Source organism: Miniopterus schreibersii, assembly GCF_964146895.1.
Source record: "Miniopterus schreibersii genome assembly, chromosome: 12".
NCBI lineage: Eukaryota > Metazoa > Chordata > Mammalia > Chiroptera > Miniopteridae > Miniopterus > Miniopterus schreibersii.
Genome location: NC_138112.1, coordinates 31,019,599 through 31,039,770, shown reverse-complemented (window position 1 = coordinate 31,039,770; position 20,172 = coordinate 31,019,599). Strand labels below are relative to the sequence as shown.

The 20,172-nt window shown below is 41.2% G+C and overlaps 1 protein-coding gene across 1 annotated transcript in view; it reads right to left on the bottom strand.

Annotated features, from left to right (window-relative positions):
* Window positions 1–20,172, bottom strand: part of TENM4 (teneurin transmembrane protein 4) — a 2,309,694-nt gene that overhangs the window by 1,209,588 nt on the left and 1,079,934 nt on the right. Inside the window, exon 6 of the mRNA XM_081155445.1 lies at window positions 10,455–10,528. The gene's annotated coding sequence lies outside the window, so the exon portion shown is untranslated. The remainder of the gene's footprint in view (window positions 1–10,454; window positions 10,529–20,172) is intronic.

Genomic DNA, 20,172 nt, shown 5'->3' with positions numbered 1-20,172 from the left:
ATACTTGGATCCCTCCTCACCCCGGATGTCCCGTAACCCACACTGCTCAGTTTTGCATGTAGGTTTACTCTGCTTAGCGCATAGCCCCTTTTCAGAAGGAGGTCCTCCCTGGGCTCCTCCCAAGACTTGCTGGTTAAAGCTCCTCATGTCCACAGGTACTTTTTCCAGAGAAGCTGTAATTGTCCCATCCTGTTTCTTCTAACCACTCTTCAGTTCAATGTAAATAAAATTGAGTGACTGCTACAACCCAGCACTGGGCTAGGTAAGTCCCAGGAAGACAGTGACAATTGAAAAAACAACACAAAGACCCAGCTTTCAAGGCTGTCTCGGGTTACGAGGAGAAAGAGTCAGTACTGGATCACTTCTATCCTCAGGAACAAGACCAGTGACTTAAATATATACAAGCTGTGAATGTTCACATTTCATAGAGAAGCTGATTTTAAGAGGAATTTGAAAGGTGAATAGGTATGTGTCAGACAAGCAAGGAAGTAGAGAGCAAAGAGCATTTCAGGCAGAAGAATCAGCATGTGCAGAAGCATAGCATGTGCAGAAAAATAAAAGGAATGCACAAGGAAAGAGTGAGGAGAACCTGGAGACAATCTCAGGAGGGGCATGGTATATGCTGGGGAATTTGCCCTCTAATGCAAGGGTTATCAGGAGCAATGGGGTGTGCACATAAGGATGACTACACAGATCTTCCTTCTTCAGTATCATTTTGAGACTGGCACCACCCACCATCATGGCCCTCCAATGGATGGAATTTCCTTTGCTGTAGGAATTTGTCCACGCCATCCCTGGCTTAGCTGGGTATAGCCTTTGGACACTGTCTCTTTAACTGCCCAGATTCCCTTGCAGGGCCAAGCTCTGAAGCAGATGCCTTTTCTCCACTTCTTCCTGCCTGCCCACTATTATTACCTAGTTCTGATAGGTTCTTACTACTAAAATGTGGTCCATGGGCCACCTACATCTACATCACCTAGGAGCTAGTTAAAAAGGCAGAAGCTCAGGTGCTCATTAAGACCTGCTTAGTAAGAATCTGAATTTTAACAAGATCCCCAGGGAGTCAGGTACATATTAAGGTGTACTTAATGCGCAAGAGTAGGTTTCATCATGGAGCCTGTCTGCACAGGGACTGAACTGCCATCTCTCAGGCACCAGGCATTAGCAGAGAGAAGGGGAGAAGTGTGAAAGGAAACGGACATCCTTCAGCACCATAGCCTAGGTTAGTCAATGCCTGAAGCTGGTGGGCCAGAAACATCTCATGATATTTCACCTTATACCAGCCTTGCCTAGTGAGTAGAAACATTCTCATCTCATGGAGAAAGTGAAGCTCAAAGGGTCTAGAGCCACACAACCAAGATCATTTAATCTCACTGTATGTCCTAGTCTCCAGAACACCCAATGAACCCCAAGCAGAATGAATCCACCATCTCTCCTGATCCACAAAACAGGGTCCCAATCCACAAGGAGAAGGTATTCGCCAATCCTTCAATAATCAACTCTCCACCCCTGGCAGCCTGGAGCGGCCACTGCTCCATCTCGGCCAGGCTCCTGTTCAGCTCAAATGCAAATCTTGTCTTATGGGGTTAGAATTCCCCCAAGGTGTCCCTTCACCTTCTATCTTGCCTTTTTCTCCTACACAAATACTGCACAAATATTGAACATTTCACATCTCACACCTGAGTTCTGAATCTCGGACAGCACAATCCTATCTCACAGAGAGAAATCAAACAGCTGAAAAGCAGCCTGCCCTCAGCAAGGGAGGGAAAAGCAGGTGGATTTGACATAACTGCCTAACAAAGTGTATTTATGAACATCATTGAACCAAATGTCTCCCCATAACTGCAGCCATCACCTCCTAATGTCACATCATGGAGACACTGGAAAATAAATAGGGCTTATAACCTGGTTTTCTATCAGCTGGTAATGGGATCATCTACCTCCAGCCTCCCTAGCTAGGCAGCATATGACTCGCAGCTTCCTTCGAACTTCTAATGCACTTTGGGACGAAAGAAGAAAGAAAGAAAGAAAAAGAAAGAAAAAGAAAGAAAGAAAGAAAGGAAGGAAGGAAGGAAGGAAGGAAGGAAGGAAGGAAGGAAGGAAGGAAGGAAGGAAGGAAGGAAGGAAGGAAGGAAGGAAGAAAGGAGGGAAGGAAGGAAACAATATTTAAAAATATATACATTCCGTCAGTAGCTTGTTTCTTAGTGTGTCATGCAACTGATCACTATGGATGCTTTATAAGGTGCTGAAATGAATTACTAGGTGCTCACACCCCTTGGGAATTGATCTGACAGTGGGAGAAACTCAACCATTTTGATTTGTATAATTTAAAGCTGTGCTTCTTCCTGACAGCTCTGATTTTCTGAGTCTCACGCCTGTCCCCTTTCCTCCGCTTCCCCTATGCTTAGCTATCTCCTCTATCTGTCCCAGTTCTGCCACCGCCGCCCAAGTCTAGCACCCTCCTCTCTCCTCCTCTCACTTGGAATGTTGCACAAGCTTCCTGCTGGTCTCTCTGGCTCTAAGGTCTTTTCTCTCTGACCTGTCTTCTGCTCTTTGTTTTTATTGTTTGCTTATTTGTCTGTGTGTTTTTTGTTTTTATTTTTTTGTCATTAAGACTGTGAACTCCGTGGAATTAGGGACCAGCCATGTCTCTTGCCTCTTTTACTTTTCTGCCTCCAGAACTTAGCATAAAACATAGCACAGTGACATAGAATGGAATTAAAACTACTATGCAAAGAATAATTTAAAGATCCTATTACAATGGCTGTACCTTGAGCACCAAGTGAATGTGTTATTGGAAACCCAGCCCAGTGCTAGCACCTTCTTTTGATGAAGACAGATTTTAGAGACCACAATGGGAGATATTCTCTGAGGCTCTTCCAGGATATATGGACATGGGGAGATTGCACCATTCTTTGCAGATGGAATTCTATTAAAAAGAAATTAAGCCTTAAATACCTAACAAGGAGTCACACAAGCTCTGCCATAGGAGTGTGAAGGTAGGAGAGATGTCCATACAGTCAGCCTGCTGAAGCAAAAAAAAAAAAATCTATGGGATGATCACATATATTTAATTCAAATCTGCTTCATGACTTGCAGATATATTTATTTTAGGGGATAAATTTGATGAGTCCTAATATTACAGAAATGTTACTGCAATTCTGTTCTCAACCTGGAGTTCTTACTAAATGCAGTTCTGGTTAATGTCAGCTTACTTCTTTATACTTTCCTAGGAACCAAAAGAACATTTGTTTCAACGTATGTGTTATACCTTTATCAATAATAACATTTCTTATGATTTAATAAAGATGTCCCGGGAACTATAATAAGTGCATGCCATGGCCTGAATGTTTGTGTCACCCCAAATTTATACATTGAAATGATAACCCCCAAAGGTGATGGTATTAGTATTTGGGCTTTTGGGAGGTACATTAAGTCATGAAGGTGGAACCTTCATGAAAGGAATTAGTGGGGTGAGAGAGATCCCTAGCCACTCCCACCAGGTGAGGACACAATCAAGAGCACCAGCTCTGAACCAAGAAGACAGCCCTCGCCTGAGAATACTGGCATCCTGGTCTTGAACTTTCCAGCTTCCAAGACTGATAGAAATAAATTTATGTTTTTTATATGCTATTCAGTCTATGGCATTTTAAACTAGAGCCCAGACAGACATGTGATGAATAATCTCATTTAATGTCACCAACACTTAAACATAGATACAATAAACTCCTATGACAAAACACCCCAGGGTAGCACAGTTTCATATAATATGATTGATAATTAGCTCACATCCTCTGCCCACCCCAATTTGCTGACAGACTCAGAGGTTGGATAAAGTTATTATTTTCTGGGGATAAAAGTGAGACTGGGCCGTGAAAAGTCAGGCAACCCTGTCTGGGAATTAGGGAGGCTGCAGATGGGTTCCTGAGTCTCCAATATTCTCCTGGCTCAATAGGCTGAGGCAGAAAAAGGCCACATCTAAGTGTAGGACATGCCAGAGAGCCACAGCCTGCGTAAGAGCTCCCATTAATATTTAAGCTGCAGCAGACTTTGCCACCAGAGGGCATCAGATCACAGTCTGGAGCTGGATGGGTTTAGATCATCCAGATGGATTCCTCAAGCTTCTGGCCAGCAAATCATAAAGGCTCACCCCAGTTATTTCAGCAGTGCAACTGCTTGCTATACGTAATTGAATTTTTATGCCCCACTTATCCAGTTATGGCAGAGCTTACTCTATTGCCCCCCTGTTACAGATGAGGAAAGCAAGGTTTGTAGAAGCAAGCTTGCTCGAGGCCTACAGGGAAGTAGGTGGCAGAACTGGAAAGTAAACCTAGATGAATCTAATTTCAAAGTCCATGCTTGTTGTCACAATAACCACGGCACCTAAAAATGATTAGTTCTGAGCATGTCCTGTGGGTCTAACATTGTGCTAAGCACTTTGAGTGCATCATGACCCTTAATTCTTCCAGCCACCCAATGAAACTAAAGTAACATTTTCCCATTTACCAATGATGGAACTGAGGCTATCTGTGGTTAAATAACTTGTCCAAGAATTCACAGCTAGTAAGTGTCAGAAACAAGACTCAAAGTTAGGTCTCTATGACTCCAGAGCTATTGGGAAATAATTAAAGATTGGACTAGATAAAGGAGTTAAAGAGTTAATTTGGCAGAAGAACAAGAATGATGGCTTTTTCAAGTAAGTGATGAGAGAAAGAGAATTGGATATAAACTCCCCTTGAACCTTCAAGGGTCAGGAAGATGGTACAGAGGTTATAAAGGAGCTGAGAACATATGCTTTGAGCTTGCATCTTGGGCACAGAGATGAGACCCAGGAGGCCAACACAATCAATTCCGGGCCATAAAATCAGAAAAACACTAAATATCTAGATGGAGGACCAGAAAGAAAAACTAAATTCCTCTTAGCATTCACATGTCTACAGCAAAGTAAAACATATACACATGTAAACAGTTTTCCTAAGGAAGAGGTAGGTGGTACATAGAACTGAATTGTTTAATCTGCCTATTTTAAACTGAAGACATATAAGATGCCATTGACTTTCTCTTTATTAAGTTATCAGTTTTATTGAATAAGAAAAGTCATTAAAAGTGCTCCTGAGAGTCACCACAACCTCAGTCCCCTAAACATTCCTTTTTCTTATACTGACAAGTTCTTGAACCTTCAAATAAGAGGTCAAGAAAGACCACATTCTTGAGGACCTAGCCCTATCATTAGGGTCAGGCTGCTGCTCTTGCTCCTGTTTTGATCAAGAAGCATGCTTGAAGTGCACTGAATGCCCGGTGGGGAGGTGGGGTCTTGAACACAGCTTGAGGGAGCTGGACCAGCATCCTTGCTACACCCTGTCAAGCTGCATCCATCGAATTAGGTTAGGAGTTAAGATCTTACTCGATGTGACCAATGGGATCAGAAGCAATAACAGCCTGTCAGCAGTGCTTTCCTGACAATTCTGAGGTTAAGAGACAGCTTGCTAGAGTGCTGAGGATAGAAGGGGGGCTTCTTGCATAGGAGAGTGGGGGAAAGGGCTATTGGGTTCCTTAATTACAAAAGTGGTACTAGGTGGAGAGGCAGTGGTAAGCCAGCCTTATTTTCTGAGTCTTAGTTTAAGGTTTTGAATACAGGCTACAATATCAAAAGTCATTTCTTATAGAACTAGAGTTGCAAAAATTCTCACGCAGCACCTCAGGAAATGGATGGTCTCCTAGGAGCAAGTCCAGAGAGAAAGACTTGTGAGGCCTTCTGTTTCATAAGCATGAGAGAGGGTCACCTCAGCCAACCCTGTGCTCAGACAAGGACAGGAAATGCAATTGAAGGCTGAGGACACCTGGCGCCAACTTGGAGGTGATTGAATCATGTGGCTTGTTTGTCAGTATTGGAGCCATGGGGCTGGCCTCAACTCAGTACAGAATACCCTGATGTTGGCAGACAGATGTGGCTCAGCTCCTGTCTGAACAGAGTAGATGCTAACCTTGAATGTATCTGCTAGGACTGACTGATAGACACACCACATGAAAGATAATCCAGTGGCAGAAAATGCAAATGGGGAAGGGATCTTCAGAGAAGTACCTCATAGTAAACATACACTCAGAAATGTGATAAGCTCCAAATTTGCAAAAGCTCCTTGCCAGAGAATTCCTAACTATGAGATGATTCTCCCAGAGCTCTCTAACTGGTTGCTCCAACTTCAAGTCTACCTCACACACACTGGCCACATACACAGGCCTATAAAGGCAAACTAAAGACTTGATTTTGTTTGAATCATCCTGAAATTTCCTCCTTTGCTCAAGGCCAGATCCAAATCAATTCCTTTGAAATTGCACAGTCAATGTACTGTGGCCATTGGGAAAATGGGTTCTGGGGCCATATTACCTGAGTTCAAATTCTAGCCCAACAGCTTCCTAGTTGTATGATCTTGGGAAAGTTACTTGAACTCTGTGCCTCAATTTTCTCATCTAAAAGATAGGGACAATATTAATACCATTCTCATTTAAATGAGTTAATATGTTTAAATATTAAACAGTGTCTGGTACTTAAATGGTAAGTGATCCATAAATGATAGACATTTCCTTTTTGACCCTTGGCTCTCCCCTCTCCTTCTTTCTTCTTCTAAAGGAAAGTCTTATCCTTCAGACTTAGAGTTTACATTTGGTTTATGTTGCTTAACACCTGGCTGGCTGTCTCTACAGGTCTTTGACTTGGAGTTCAATGGTTTGACTACCCAAATAAAATTTCCATCTCTCTAGCCAGTCTTTGAAAATCTGATTTCTGGCATTAGCCTTTCAGGTAAGCTGGCTCCCTGGATCCAGACATAGGTTTCACCATCCAGATCTCATGTGGAGAATTCTTACCCAAGTCCATTAATTTGCAGGCTTCTTGATATAATTCATATCCTGGGTCCTTCCTCCTATAAACTGACTCTTTTGATTCAAAAGATCAGCCGAGAGACATTTCTCCTCAGCTGAGCTCATCCTTAAGGCACATAGCAGATACTCAAGAAATGTTTTTGACCAACTCTCTGGTTCCTTTTCTAGGCTTGTCAACTGGTCATGAAGTGTTTTTAGCCTCCATTTTATAAGGGCAATAACAAGGTCATTCTGGGATAGTTTCTTAAAGGGGGTACTCATCTCCTGAACATCTGGACAACTCATTGAGTTGACATTTCCTTGAATTTGCCATGTGTCTCAATGGGCTTGGGCTATCTATAGGCTATCATATTGCAAGTCTAAATTCTCTGTTAAATCTTGCCAAACATACCCTCTTACATGCGAGAACTCTTAATGAAATGCTGTAGAAAGAGGTTATTGGAAATACAATCAACAATAACAAATATTCTATCCACACATGGAAGTCACATATGGAAACTATGACCCTGAACAGTGGTTCTGTACATTGTCCAAGTGGCAGAACACCATGATCATTGCACAGCCCCAGTATAAAAGATATAGTTAATCCCAGTATCTGAAATAGATATGACTTTCATCAGCAGAAAATGTGACTAGATTGCTGTGTATAAATGAAACAGAAAACCAGAGCAAGGCAATTCAAATATATTAATAAATACATCATGACCTAGGCATGGTTACCTATCTTTGAGTCTTTCCATTAACATTATTTGTGGCTTTTCTATTAATTTGGTCATTGGCAGGTATACATGGAAGGCTGAATAAGAGCAGGCCCCAGAGCTTCAAGAGAAAACAGGAGGAGTGAAGTTTCAAACTGAAAAAATGTTATCCATTAACTTATTATTTTCTGTGAAAGAAAATGTCTGGCATTGTTTTATTTTTACAGAAGAATACTTGAGAACAAGTGGAGAAATAGTAGTATTTGCTGTCTTAGGTTGCTCCAAGTCACTAGAAGGCTGGGTAGAGGGAGGCAAGGGAGATTAGGACAACTTTCCTTCTAGAAACTCATTAAGTCCCTGAGTCATTCTCTCTCTAGGCATTCCCACTAAAGTCTCTTCTGTCTTGATCCACTCTCTGATCCTTTGGGATGGATAAATCAAGGGTCTTATTGAAGTTGCCTTTCATTGTCTACTCAAAGAATTTCGACCTCGTAGTTGTAGGAAAGGGCATCTTATTGTTCCTTTTATGTCCCCCTGCTCCAAATCCCAGTCTTTTCTAGAAGCTAACCCTATGGAAAAGCATAGGATCATCTAGATCTCTCTCCCTGGACATTTCTCCTCTCAAGTATCTTCTTGTGGTTCCTTCATAAGTGCTCCTCCCTTTCCTTAGGTTGTCCCTTAGGTTGTTCCTTATAATACAGAGTTGTAGCTTGCCTTTAATTTTTGATGATCCAAGTTTTTGTTTTCCTATTCAAATGGTAGGTTTTTGATTGGACTGGTCCAAACAGGTTTCAGTCATATCCTCACATATGAACCAAGGAAATTCTGCCATCCTGGTGTTCCTAAAGAACATCACAATACATGGGGAATCATCAATCAGGTCGGATCAGACCAGAAACCCAACATCCCAAAGAATAAGAGTTCTTCTGCAAGTGCCTTACATTCACATAGCCCCTTCCTGGGAAAGAAGCCAATGATGGTTTCTTCCACCTTATCACGTTTAAGCCATGTAGACTTGTTTATTACCCTGGCCACGAATCATTGGACCATGTGCTTACACAACAGCTATTGACAGCTGTGTGTTAGACATGGGGGAGTCCAGGGAACTAGAGACTGTTTCAATAGGGACCCTTCCCACTAGAATGTCTTGTAATGGACAGTGACAAACCGACTCAATGTGATGCTTTTGCATTGGGAATATAAATGTGTGGTGCACTTCAGCATGGCACAGAAGCTAAGGCAGAGCAGGGGCAGCTGTAATAGTGGGAGTGGAGGGCGAGGCTCATCTCTCTCAGAGTTACAAGTGTGAAGGACTGGTTACAGCCAGAAGAGGCTCTCAGCAGTTATAAAGGGATAGCGAGATGAAATGGTCTGGGCTATATCTTTGGGTCACTATTATACGCTGAATATTATTCCTGTTTTTCATAAAGCCTGACTATTATTGCATAGATAGTTTCTTCTGTTTCCTCACTTTTTCAGGTGCTTTAAAAATAATTCCCCATCAGCTGATATAACTTATATACCTCTTTCTTCTTTGTAACCTGAAAGTGTCACTATCACAGGGACACAGCACAGTCTCCTTGGGAATTTTCTTTCTTAAAGCTGTGATGTATATCAAGAACTGAAATGTGAAAAAGCTGAGAATACCAAATCATCCTCATGAGTTCTTGTTAAAATATGATATTGTATTTTCACATATGCCTTGCTAAATATTAGTCACTCAAAGCTAAAAAGATAGCAGACTATAAAATGTTAACACACACACACAAAAAGGCAAGTGCAGGCATATCTTCTGTTGTCAATAGGTGAACCCACTTGGAACCCCTGAATTAGTATAACGATTATTTTAACCTGGAGACATTTGAGATTCAACAAATGCAGAAATAAGCCTTCTTAAAGTTTCCCTTATATGACAGAATGAGGACAGAAACGTCTGAAAAATGAGGAGTGCCATAAAATCCCTCTTTGGGGTGGAGCTGCTCCCAGAGAGACCAAGAGTAAATGTACCATAAAGCCTCTCTCTCGGGAAGTTTTATGGCCCTAAGGAAGACAGGAAGACCACTCGTACCTGTACAGACAAACATGATCACAAACATTATTCTCTCCCCTTTGTTCTCCAAAAAAACCCACTTCTTTTTTCTGGAGAAACTTACTAGTTCTCCCCAAAGGAGCCTTTTTTGCTCTATCCCATTCCCCTACAAAGTTAAGGATAGAAGTCCCCAAATTTAACTACTCCTTTGAAATACTCATCACTAAGCTCTCCATGGGTGTGCTCATTGCATGCATAAATAAACATTTTGTCCTGTTAATCTGTTGGTGTGGTGTTTTTTTTCAAATTAATTTGCAAATCCCAAGCACTAAACCTAAGAGGGTAGGAGGAACATTTTTCTCATATACACCAAACAATTTACCTCCATTTCCTTCAATATAGCTTGAAAATAGATTATAATCTATTTTAGTCAACTTAAACAGAGAGGATCCTATCTATATGAACTTTCTAAGTGCCAGAACTTCCCTCTGCATTGCAAATAAAGGCACAGCCCTTTCCTTCACGCTTCTCCAAAGACTAAAAACAATGCTTCACAAGGAAGAAAACCAATTCATTCAAGCCAAAGAGATCTGCACATATAATATCAGTCACCTCTACCAGCTGTGACAGACCCTACTGACAGGAGTCACTTGAGAATGCTACTTTCTAATCTACAGGATCTTGCAAAAAGAAAAATAATGTCAGTTTTTGCGCACTCTCCCACCTTGCCCTCCAACATGTTTCTGCAAACCACAAACACTTGAGTATAGAACAAGTAAAAGAAACTTTAATTTTATATATATATATAGTATATAAATAAAAATTATATATGTGTGTTTTTTTTTTACCTTAACTAGACATCTTCATAATATTAAGAAGACCGCAGTGCCAAGTTTTCTTTGGAGCATCCACATGGTTTATCCTGGTAATGAGAAACACAGAAGACGTGTAAACACAGAGACTGCCCACTTTTCAATCTGGTAATTCATAGTTATATGAGGGAATAAGAGAAAGGGAAATGAACAGGAGCTCTTCATGGAAATGGTACCAGACAGCAAACAGAGATCGTTTGCCTAAAAACCAAGAAAGCCAGGAATAAGTGGTTTTATTGGATCTGTCTTATAAAGGTTTCTGTGCATATAGGCTGGTTCTTTGGGAAATAGACTTGTAGTCAGTGCATTCCTGGTGGGCAGGGGCTAGATCTTGGAAGAGAGAGGAAAGAGTTTTTTATATCAGAACTGCCTTGGCCAAACGATTTTATTGCTCGGTATTTCATTTTCCTCAGCTGTAAAATGAGGGCGATGTTACCAACTACTGCTCTGGCAGTAGGAGTAATCCTAATCCTTCTGATCAGGATTAAGAGAAGATGTGCGAAGCTCTCTGCACAGGGCCTCACACAGAGTTGGCCCTGCGTACACATCAGTGCCTGTTTCCTCCAGTGTCGCCTCCCTTCACACCGCATCACAGTGTTACCTCTGTGGCATTTATCTGAAAAAACACAATATACCTCAATGACTTCAAAATAGCTGTTTTAAGAGCGGGAGAGAAAAAGAAAAAAGAGATGACAGTCAACTTCACATTTAATAATAGGAACAGCTAAATGGATTGAATGTTTCCCATGTCTCGTTAGCACTCACAGCAACCACACAGAGACTGTGACATTAGAAAACTGAGGAGTGGAGAAATTAAGTCCCTCTTTGCCGATTGCACAGCTCCAAGGTGGTGGAGTTAGGATTGGACTCCAGGCAGCCTCCCCTCAGCCCTGCCTCATTGCCAGCCTATCACACTGACTTCACCATACTATGCACTTGGGACTGTCAGGTGCTCCAAATGATGTCACATGCTGGATTTTCCCCTTCCCCATTCTCACCCCCTCTTCTTTCCTTCAAACTCTATTTTCATTGGAATTCACTGTTTTTCTATTTTGTTCTTTTGCTTTGCTTTGCTTTGCTTTGACAGACTAGGATGGCTTCTCCTCTTGGGCTCAGCCTTTTTTTACTGGCTGTGACATCTAAGATGAGTCACTTAGCTTCTTTTATTCTTGGTTGTTTTGTCTCTAAAATGAATGCATTTTAGACAAGATGATACTGAAAGTCCCTTTCTAGTTTCCTGGTCCTAAGATTGGCTAGTTTGGAAGCAGTTTTAATCATGCTGGTGTGAATGAAGATTTTTCAGGGATACATAACAGTTGTGAAACCTACCACACTCACAAGTTCGCCTGCTTTAGCTTAAGCTAAAATTCCAAATTTCTGGGAGGAGACATTTATACAGAGTGGGGCAAAAGTAGGTTTACAGTACATAAAATATAGATTTTATTATTATTGATTACAAATTGTATTATTTTCCATAGGAAGAACTGTAAACCTACCTTTATCCTACCCTGTAATTATATTCACTCTTTCAAGAGCTTACAAATGAGGATGCTGATGTTCAAAGAGGATAGGTAACTCACTCAACAGAAGTGGTAGGGCTAAAATTTAAATTCAAGTTTATCTGTTTGAAGCTCATGTTCTTTGCAGTATAGCCAAGCTTAACAGAAAGTACAGAACAAAAAATTAATTGACCTGCATTAGCCTAATTTCTGATATTTGACTCAAAATTTAGGGTGGTAATAATAATAGCTAGCATGCACTGGGAACTTAGGTGCCAGCAGTAATGTCAGAACTGTCACCTCCCTTAGTCTTTCGATCAAACCAAATGCCAGGCAATACAATCATCCTCTTTTGAAAAATGAGGATATTGAGGCAGTAGGACTAACACAGAGCTAATAAGTAGGGGATCTAGGATTTGAACAAAGAGCGACTAAAACATTGACTGATGTTACAATTTCTTAGGCTCACCGACGTAGCAGTTTCGATGCAATTTCAAGTTAATAAACTGCAGTTGTGGATACTGGGAAAGAAAGCTGGAGGTTAATGTGAGGGTGACCATGAAGACAGCCTTGTCATTTAGTAATTCACACACTCCAATAAAGGAAAAGAGAAGAATTTTTTTTGTAAGAAATATTTACCAGAGACTGTAGAGAGCCAGCCTCCTGCACTGTTTCCCCATTAAAATTGCCAGCTATTGTCATTCTGTCTGACAACTAGAAAAGAAATGACAAAGTGAATTTCAGGGGACAATGTTTGTCAGTGAGGTGTGCAGCACGTCCTTCACACTTAGGGAGTCAGGCCTACGTGCTGACATGCTGTCTACCCCTGGGTGGGGGGAACTGAGCTCCAAGAAGAAAGCAGGTAAAGCAAAGAGCTGATGAGGGAAAGCAGCTCTGTTTATTTAGCTGGGTCCAGATTCACTGAGAAAAATGCCTTCCAGATGCATTCCAAAGACGGCGACTTGATTAGGATGGAGAAGGCAGTCAAGTCTATTTGGCTTCTGTAGGAGATTTGTTTGTATATTCTAATTGCATCATCGTTTAGCTTTATTTCATCTGGAACCTGGCTGCCAAATGAGCGTATTGATCACCTGCCACAAATGCATATTTCTCAATTACAAGCCATCAAGGCTTGTAAAATCTCAACTACATCAAGACCCATGGGTGGATTTTAGTGCAACTGTGAGCAGTCACGTTAGCCACCTTCTTCTGAGCACCAACTACAAAGCTGGCACCTCATAACTACACAGGCTGACTTATTTAAATGTCACGATCCCTTCAGAGTAGATAACCTTGGCCCTGGACAGTGTGGCTCAGTTGGTTGGGTGTCCTCCCATGCACTAAAAGGTCACCAGTTCCATTCCCAGTAAGGGCACATGCCTGGATTGCGGGCTTGACCCCCAGCCGGGGTCATGCAGGAAGCAGATGATCAATGTTCTTCTCTCATATTGATGTTTCTCTCTCCCTCTTCCCTCCTCTCTCTCTAAAATCAATAAAAACATATCTTTTAAAAAGTAGATAACATTGTCCTATGTTTCAAATGAGGGGACAAAGGCTAAGAAAGATAATAACCTTGTGCAAGGCCACATAATTAGTAAGTTGTGGAGTAAGGATTGGAACTCATGTTAGTAACTTTATATTCCACAGGGCTTTCTGCCACATAGAGGCAGTAAAGTGTACTGGTTAACAAAATAAAAACAGACTCACAGATGCAGAGAACAGACTGATGGTTGCCTGAGGCGAGGGGGGGTGGGAGACTGGGTGAAAAAGGTGAAGGGATTAAGCAGTGCTAATTGATAGTTACAAACAGTCAGTGGGATGTAAAGTATAGCACAGGGAATACAGTCAATAATCTTGTAATAACTCTGTATGGTGCCAGGTAGGTACTTGAAGTATCAGGGGGAACACTTTGTAAGGTATATGATTGTCTAACGACCATTGTAAAGTATATGATTGTACACTTAAAGCTAATACAAACTGTATTTGTTTGTATTACTATAATTGAAATGCAAACTGTAACTAAAATATATATATATATTTTAAAGTGTGGACTGTGATGCCATGCTACTTGGCTTGAAGTCCCAGCTCTGTTGCTTACTAGTTCCCTGATCTCAAGTAAATTTCTTAACATATCTGTGTCTCAGTTGCCTTATCTGTAGAGCCAGGGAAATAATATTTCAAAGAATTGTTAGGATTAAGTGAACTACTATATGTACAGCATTTAGACTAATGTCTAAGATAAGGAGTAACCACTATTTTTATAACCTCTGGATGCTGAGAAAAAGAAACTGTAAATCTTTGACCTTCAAAAACTTGTTGCAGGCACTTTGTACGTCCAAAGACTTGGCAACAATTCAATTTTTCTCACAGCAGCCTAGTGCTTTGGGTCAGACCACTGTCTCCCACTCTCGGGCTGAGAAGTGAGGACCCACTGTGACAAAATAACTTCAGTTCATGCAATTCATGATCTTCCTTATCACACTTAAAGACACACATAATAATGGTATTTATTTTTATTTACCCACATATTTTGGATATTGTAGGCCTACTCTTCACAATCACACAATCAGGTGATATCTTCTCCATTTCATGGATGAAGATGATGTGGGGCATAGAATTGAGATGATTAATCCAAGTTCATACAGCTGGTATGTAGTAACATTGAGACTTGAACCCAAATCTGAATGTAGTCTAATTTATATTTTTTGATTTCAGAGAGAGGAAGGGAGAGGGAGAGAAAGATAGAAACATCAATGACAAGAGAAAGTCATTGATAGGATGTCTCCTGCATGCCCCCTACTGAGAATCAAGCCTGAAACCTGAGCATGTGCCCTGACCAGGAATCGAACCGTGACCTCCTGGTTCATAGGTCGATGCTCAACCACTGAGCAACACTGGCCAGGCTGAATGGATCCTGATTTTGTATGCTTGTCTTTCAATCGTGATACTTAGCCACTGATGATTTCTCCAGTTTTCCTGGTGAACTGGTGAGATTCAACCCACATATCTAAATTCCCTGAATTTCATCTGTTGAATACATATTTTATAGAGCCCCTTGTACATTCCACTCAACTCGGTGTTGTGTGAACAGGGATGAACACAGGTATGGTCTCTGCATGAAGGTCATAGCCTAAGAGGGCCATACAGAATTACACACTTGACATGTGCCACAAAGTAAATGATCAAGATGCTAAAATGGAGAAAACTGATGGCAACAGGCCAGTGAGTAGCCAGGGGCTCTCAGAGGAAATGACACTTAAGCTGAGATGACCATGAGAAAGAGGCAACATGCGAAGAATCAGGGAGGAGTTCCTGGCAAAGGCGGGACATGTGCACAGATCCTGAGACAAAACTGGAGCATGGGGCCCGGCCGGGCGTGGCTCAGCGGTTGAGCGTCGACCTAGGATCCAGGCGATCCGGGTTCGATTCCTGGTCAGGGCACATGCCCGGGTTGAGGGCTCGATCCCCAGCCAGGGGGCATGCAGGAGGCAGCTGATCAATGACTCTCATCATTGATGTTTCTCTCTCTCTCTCTCCCTCTCCTTTTCTCTCTCTGAAATAAAAATATATATATAAAAAAAAAAGTTAAAAAAAACACAACAGGAGCATGGGAACCAAAAGGAAGCATATGTAGTGAAGGAGAATGAGGTTGAGAGTGGAGACTGGAGACAGGAAGGGTATGTGGGGAGGTTGGAGGAATGGGCTGGGGCCACACTGAAGTGTTGGGTTCTGAGTCCTTTAGAGCCTCTTGCAGCCCTTGTTGGTAGATAGTCATGATCACATCACATTATCATCATAGGCTTAAGCGTGTTTCCCCTCCAGACCATGAGTTCTCGAGAGCCTAGGACAGTGTTCAGGACAAAGCAGACATTCAGGAAATTGAACAAATGAATGAATAAACTGCATCTTATAAAACTGCAATTCTGTAAGATTCTTATTGAAAGGTACACATACTAAAGCTTTGGTAAAATAAGAAATGAGTGTTTTTGTTCCTAGCTAAAAAAACAAACCAATCAGATATATTTACACATATATTTTACATTTATGTAGAGATAGATAAGCATGATATATTAATAATCATAGCCACCATTAATAGCTTGGAACTGGGCTCAATGCTTCATATGCAACCTATTTAATTTTCATGACAATAAACATGAAGTAGTTACTATTAATCCCCATTTTATTTTTTATTTTTATTTTTTTAAATATATCTTTATTGATTCCAGAGAGAGGAAAGGAGAGGGAGAGAGAGAGAGAGAAACATCAATGACGAGAGAGTCATTGATCAGCTGCAGCCCGCAACCCAGGCATGTGCCCTGACCAGGAATCGAACCCCGATCGCCTGGATCCTAGGTCGACGCTCAACTGCTGAGCCACGCCCGGCCGGGCAATCCCCATTTTAGAAGGAAGCAACAATAACAAACAGTCTAGGGGAGAGTTTAAATAAATTACCCAGATTGGAAAATATAGTACTTGTAGGAACAGAATTTGAACCCAGGAATTTTATTCCAGGTCTATGGGTTGGCAACTTTACAATGTGTCTCTCAGGATAGTTAGCCTTGCCACTTTTAAAAGTTTAAAAATATATACCACAATATATAAAAGTAACAGTCATTGAAAGGAAATGAGTTAATAGTAAACAAAAATAGAAACATTGAATTTTTAGTAATAATAAATGGTTAATAAAATATAAAATTTGATAGAAGCTCATTAATAACCATTAGAAAACAATAAAGGAAAATAAAAACACTCAATGCATTAAATCAGTGTTTTATAGATGCATATGTTTTAATTTTAATTTCATTATGTTGCTTGTACATTACAAAAAAAAATAGCAGAAAAAGGCGAGCAAGAATGAGGTATAATTTCCTTGGAATGACAGACTTGTGAGCTAGGTACACAAGCCACTATTTGTATGCTTCTCACTTTTTATATTATTATGATCAGTTGACTGTCTAGAAGGCCTTCTTTCTCTCCCTGATGTCTAAATGACTCCTATTCATTCTTCAACACCCAGATCAAATTTCTCTCAATCCGGGGAGCTCTACCTGACCTTCTGGGCTCCTACTATGCCACATCCATTTCCTTCATCCAGTTTATAGAATGTGATAGCATTTTTTTTTTCTGATTCATCGAATACAGAAACCAAACCCTACACTTAATAGGCAGTTTATAATTAGTTGTTGAATAAATTAATAAAATAATTATCCTGCCCAGTTATTCTTTTAATGCAAATGTTGCTAGGCAGTGAGCAAAGGGAACAGAAACACATGCTTATTTAAATATGGGAAACACTGATCTGCACACGTTGTTTGAATTACTACAATTAGTCTTCATAACACGTTGCTGAATCTGTATTTCTAGCCCCGTTTTATACATGGGAAACAAGCTCAGAGGAGACAAACTGTTCATATCAGTGAGAATTAATTTAGCATTGTTGAGGGAAACAGAACAAGTCATGGAAAACACAGAGTATTGGGGATTTGGAAAGAGATTGAAAAAATAAGACGAAATAATACTGAGCAGCATTTGGAATGAGAGTCTGAAATGAAATCTCTGTTTCTGTGGCCCTAGGTGGCACGAGGAGGCAGCTCAGCATAGAGGATAAGATCATGACTGCTGGAGCCAGCCTGCCTTGGTTTGCATCACAGCTCTACTACTATCTACCTATGTGACCTTGGGAAAATTGCATAACATTTTTGAGATTCAGTTTAACCATCTGTAAAATGGAGATTATAACTATAGCATTCACCTTAAAAGGATATTATGAGTCCTAAATGAGCTAATACACGCGATAAGCTTAAACTCCTTGGCACTTAGAGAGCATAAAATACAAACTGTTATTATTCAATGTTTTCATAAGTAACAAGGAAAGGGCAAAGTTACATGCTAAATAATGAGTACTACCTTGTGGGACACACAAATAAATTTGTCATTTATTGTGGAAAACAGAATACTCGGGAATTATAGGCACCTATTGCTTAGGCAACCCTCTCTACCAGGCATTGTGCACCCAGCTCTCATCAACATAGCCTAGTTTATGCTCACAAGAATACCACTAGGAGGTAGGGCCTCTTTTAAACATTTTAAAATTTATATTATATATTTTACATTGAGGAAATAAGGTTTAGAGAGCTGATATGACTTAACCATGGTTACAGGATAAATAAATACAATACCTGGGATTCAAACCCAGATTTACCTTGTGATAACCTCATGAGCTACTCCACAAGTTCATTGCTTCTTCAGGTCAGTTTGTCAACCGCTACATTATCCTGACTTGAATAATGTGTGCCAACAACCATCAAGGCAGGGGAAGAGGGTTAATTTATTTGTGTTGTCCCAGAGGGCGGAATAAACAAAGAATAAAAGGAAGGAAAGGTTCAACGTTAGAAAAGTCCTTTAGTTATAATGAGGCACCTGTGGGATCCAGGAACTATCACTGGACTTATGAGTTAGAGAGGCATTGAAGTTTAACTTCATTTCTACTCAGCTAGAGCAACAAATGTACTAAGGTTCTCTAACCCTCAATTTTCTCATCTGTAAAGTTAATATAAGAATTCTTAGCTCACTTGGTTGTTTGGAAAATAAGTTAAGATTATATACAAAAATCTCTGATAGTCAACATGTGCTCGCTCCTTTCAGATACCCCATTTTTAAGCAATTAGAGCTGACCAATAATGCAGTGAAAGGTACTGAATTCTATCCCTGGTCCCCATCACTGGAAGTGCACAAGCAGAGGGCAGATGGATCAGTGATAGGACCCTGTGATGCCAACTCAACCCTCAACAGATAAAAAACCCCATCAAGAACCATCTAACCATATGATTCTGTGAAATTAGGAAGGACAGTAATGTGATGGATGATAAAATCAAGATTCAAGATAACCTCAACAACTTGATTGGGGAGTTAAAATTAAGGTGATGGAATAGAAAGGAGGTAAGAATAAAAAGAAAATATTTGTATTTAAGTTAGAAATAAACATGGATCCAAGATGGCGGTGGACTGAGTGGAAGCTACACTGACACTCTCCCGGGACTAATCTGGATTTACAACTAAAACATAGAAAAAAATCCCGAAAAACAACTGAAGACGAGCTAGAGAGCACCCTCATAACCAAAGAGGAAAAGTGCAGGCTGCACAGAGACTGGCAGGAAGTTTGGACACGAGAGGGCTGGCTGGGCTCCCACAGGCAGCAGCTGAAGGTCCAGAGGGATGTTTCAGCTGTGGGGGTTCCCCCTGAGGACTCTGGGGCCTAAACCCCAGGCTGGGCTCCCCAGCCAAGAACACCAGAACTGAGAAAGGTGCCCACATAACATCTGGCTGTGAAAAGCAGTCGGGTTTCTGTCTGCCAGGGAGAGACAGCTGGAACTGCAGGCACCCTCTTAAACAGCCAACCCACAAAGTTTCATGTGCAGCCACTCACCTTGGGCTCCAGAGGACTGGGAGTAGAGTGGACTGGAGCTGTGTGGGGAGAGTCTGGGGAGAGTCATCCCCCCAGACTGTGGGGGACATCTTTCTTGGGAGGTGAACTTTCGGCTTTTGCCTGAGGAGGGAAGCAATTGCCCCACCCTGCTGGAGAGCCTCTTGCCCTGCCCAGAGGAGTTTCTACAGCCTGAGGCTTGTTAAAAGACTGATAACAACCAGCTGTCTCACTCTGTGGAGCTTCTACAGCCTGAGGCTCATGAAGAGAATCAGATTAACAAATCTGCAGATTGAGGCAGACCTCAGGGTGCTTTGAGTTTTTGCCTGATCTGTTTTGGGACCCGGGTCTTAGAAAAGCAGACTTCGGTGTGCATCTCGGTCCTGTCCAAATGCATCCAGTCCCACCAGCGGAGACCTCAAGCCTGGGGTTGTTGGTAGCCCCAAACAGGGTACTCAGGGCCAGTCACAAACTGCGTCTGACATTGGCCTGTACCAGAGACCCCCCCAAAAGACTGTGAATCCTAGCAGATCTAACTAACATTTAGCCAAAATGGGGAGACCAAAAAACAAACCCCAAATGAAAGAACAAGAGAAGTCTTCAGAAAAAGAGCCAAATGAAACAGAGATAAGCAACCTCTCAGATACAGAGTTTAGAATACTGATTGTAAGGATGCTCAACAGCATGAAAAAAGATTTGGAAACTATGAAAAATGACCAGTAAGAAATGAAGAATGACATAGCAGAAATAAAGAATACAGTAGAAGGAATAA